Source organism: Etheostoma spectabile, chromosome 3 (assembly GCF_008692095.1).
Source record: "Etheostoma spectabile isolate EspeVRDwgs_2016 chromosome 3, UIUC_Espe_1.0, whole genome shotgun sequence".
NCBI lineage: Eukaryota > Metazoa > Chordata > Actinopteri > Perciformes > Percidae > Etheostoma > Etheostoma spectabile.
In genome coordinates this window covers 2,900,126-2,903,370 of record NC_045735.1, presented here as the reverse complement: position 1 = coordinate 2,903,370, position 3,245 = coordinate 2,900,126, and the positions used below count along the sequence as shown (strand labels likewise).

At 38.5% G+C, this 3,245-nt stretch overlaps 1 long non-coding RNA gene across 1 annotated transcript in view; it reads left to right on the top strand.

The window, feature by feature from the left end:
- The window catches only part of LOC116678344 (uncharacterized), a 13,421-nt gene that overhangs the window by 6,105 nt on the left and 4,071 nt on the right, over positions 1-3,245 (top strand). The window lies entirely within an intron of this gene.

The following is a 3,245-nucleotide window of genomic DNA, read 5'->3' as shown; positions in this document are numbered from 1 at the left end:
TGTATAAAGCACTTTGTGCTATATTTTTATGTATAAAAAGTGCTATATAACGTCTGAAATGACATTTTCAGATTTTCTTTGCATTCTTCCTTCTGCATAATAAAAAAGAGAAATACTTCAAAAACCCTTCAAAATAAAACATAATTCTTGGTTTACTGGCATAATTCAGGGCCACGTTGAAATTAGAGTGATATATAGTAATCACACACATTACATTGATAAATGCAATTTGCAGATTTACATGTTTCTGTAGTAGTTGTCATAGCTATTGCAGTGGGTGGTTGATTATTTATAATTAAATCACTGTTTGTTGCACCCTGCTCCAAAACTATTGGAAGTTGGCTTTTTTTTTTACTCCATGATACTTTTCTGTTTTAGTATAAAACAATATTAAACTTTCTAAAAGCAGGCAAGCAGGGTTACAGCTTCTATAAAACTGCTCCTGTTTATCTGGCCTCTCTCTTTCTGCTCCCACTCCTAAGCTCTGGCGTCTCACTAGTTCCCCAGTGCTCATATTTAAACAGTGTCATGCCCTTTGTTTTTGAAAAGTAAGCCCCTGGACTCTTTGAAGTGGGCGCCATGTTTTCACTGTGACCATTTAATTCGGAGCGCAGCTTGATGATATTAGTGTCAGGGTCAATCGCTGATTTCAGTTGGACTTTATTAGCTGCCTAGCTGGCGGTATGTAGGCATCATGTGCTGCTTGGTTCAAGATCTGGTCAAACCCATAGTCTTACTTACACTCCCATACACACTCCAGCTCCTCCAGTTCCTCTGATCCCCGAACATGTGACATGGCAGACATGGGACCTGGTTATCCTGCCGACTTCACAGGCCTACGCATGGCACGGTGGAAGTTGTTGCACAGACCTCCCATGATGGAACCTCCAAAATCCCTCTCCGTCTTCTTCCTCCTTCCCATATCATCAATATAGAAAACTTCAGAGTTTAATTGTGCCACAGTGAAGAAAAATGGCTTTGCCATGTGCACAGAATGTGGAAGTGATACATTTAGACTTCTCTGCTGCCTTTTGAGTGGTTTTGTAATAGCAGATGTTGATCAGAGATGGCTATTTGACTCTCACTTATTAAACCAAATGCTTCAGTCAGGAGGAAATGGAACCAGTTGGAAAGGAATTGAATTTCAAAACCTGAGACTCTAAAGTGTTTATCACTTCTGATCAACAGGTTTTGATACACCTACTGTCAATACAGCTAATACGTTTTCTTTTCATGCAACTTTCAAGTCTTTGTCTTTCTGTTTTCTTTGTATGATTTGTTCAGGTTCCGGTGTTCCTAAAACTCCCCCTGTCGTTGGACCTTTGTCACTGTAACGTCTCTGAGCTAAATGTAAAACAGCAGTGTATCTTTGCCTCTGACAAACTCATAAAACACAGGCACTTGTGACAAGGACAAGCTCATCTGAAATCATTGTTTGGTTTGGGTCATTAAAGTTAAATTGGACTCAGGGATTTTTGGGACTAGTATTTGTCCCCTCAGCTATACTTTGCCAGCTTTGCTCTGCTGCCAGGCAGCCATTTGTCTCGCAGCACTTCATTATATATCTGTTTTTATTGGGTGTGAGTGACTTGTCAGCAGACGTCTAAAATGCATTTCAAAATACTTTGTTCTCATGCAGGAGACAAACCCTGTAAGTATTGGATAGAAGAAAGAAAAATGTCCCATAGAGGGATGACAATGCATGATTGTTTATGTATGTATGTGTTTGTATGTAGTCATATATGTTTATGTATGTGCATTTGCTGAGATTTCAATTTGTGCAATGAAATAAAATTACATAAACCTTTCATTGATGTGCCAATATGAAGGGATGATGTTGGCTATGAATCTGATAACTGTAAAGTTTAATAATTTCAACATTTTAACATTATAGAAATAACAATTGTTATTGTTGAAGGGCTATTGCATTAAGTTTTGGGGATGATATCCATTTTGGTTTCTAAAATGATTTAATGAAATTTGACTGCCTTTATTTACTCAACTAATTGCCTGATATTGACTTGATTAAACTCAGTGGAACCAGCACTGTAATTGAATTATATGCGCAACAGGCAAATTAAGTATTTCACAAACGTAATTAAAAGTATTTTTTAAATGTGATTTCATATTTAAGTTGATTGCTTTGTGAGAGATTTTCTTGGAGAGCTCCATTTCTGCCAATAGTGACCTGCTCCTCTTTATCCAAACAGCCTATTTAAAGCATTTTCAGCATATAGAAAAAGAATTGTTGTCAAAAAACAGCAACATTTGAATACATGGTTATTTACATGATTTCTTCAAAAATATTGTGGACTGTATTTCTCACTGTCGTGGATTCACATGTATCATTATTCAGCAAAATCTACTGATGCTGAGCATACAAAGTCCAAATTGCGGTCCTTTTATATATGCAATACAGCACTGTTTCCAAAAAAATACAATAAGAGGCCAAACCCACATATTGACATACATCTTCTTTAGATTCAGCACTCTTTATGAAAACTCTCACACCATCAGAAGTAAACATTTTAGGTCAATACAAAAATCTTTCTAACGCCACTATGTTTTAGCCATTTGGATGCTTGGTTACACAGAACCATCTGAGAAGCTGTCATTAGAAACTGGCAGGTGATTGGATGAACCATTTATCTATTACATCCATTATTGTTGTTTTACCGGATGTGAGGTGATAACTATTTGTGGCTTTGTCACCTCCAGTGTCATTTGATCCACATATGTGACATTTAGAGTCATTGAGCTGGAATTGCCTGAACACGGCTTTCACCTCTGATATCACAAGCAAACATGGAGGAGACTCTGCTACACAGTGGCTAAGCCAAAATAGCTAACAATGCTAACAGCTCTAACAGTGCTAACAATGGTCACAGTGCTGAAAGAGGTTAGCACACACTCACCGGGGTGACGTGGGGGGGATTCGGAGGGTGTTTGTTACGCTTCCACAACAATGCCGTCCAGCCATTGTGTAACGAAATGCTGTTTTCAGCGTTAAATGCCTTATCAGCACAGCTCTTGCACGCAGGCTCTCTGTGTGTGTGTGTGTGTGTGTGTGTGTGTGTCTGTCTTTTATGTGAGATATGAGGCATGTTAACTGATACAGCTGTAATAAAGTTATTGCAATGTGTCGCCATTTTGTGCCTGCAGTTCTGATGCATAAAGGTCTGAGCATAAACAGGGAAGGAGGGGGATAAGGGCTATATGCTGTGTGTGTGTGTGTGTGTGTGTGT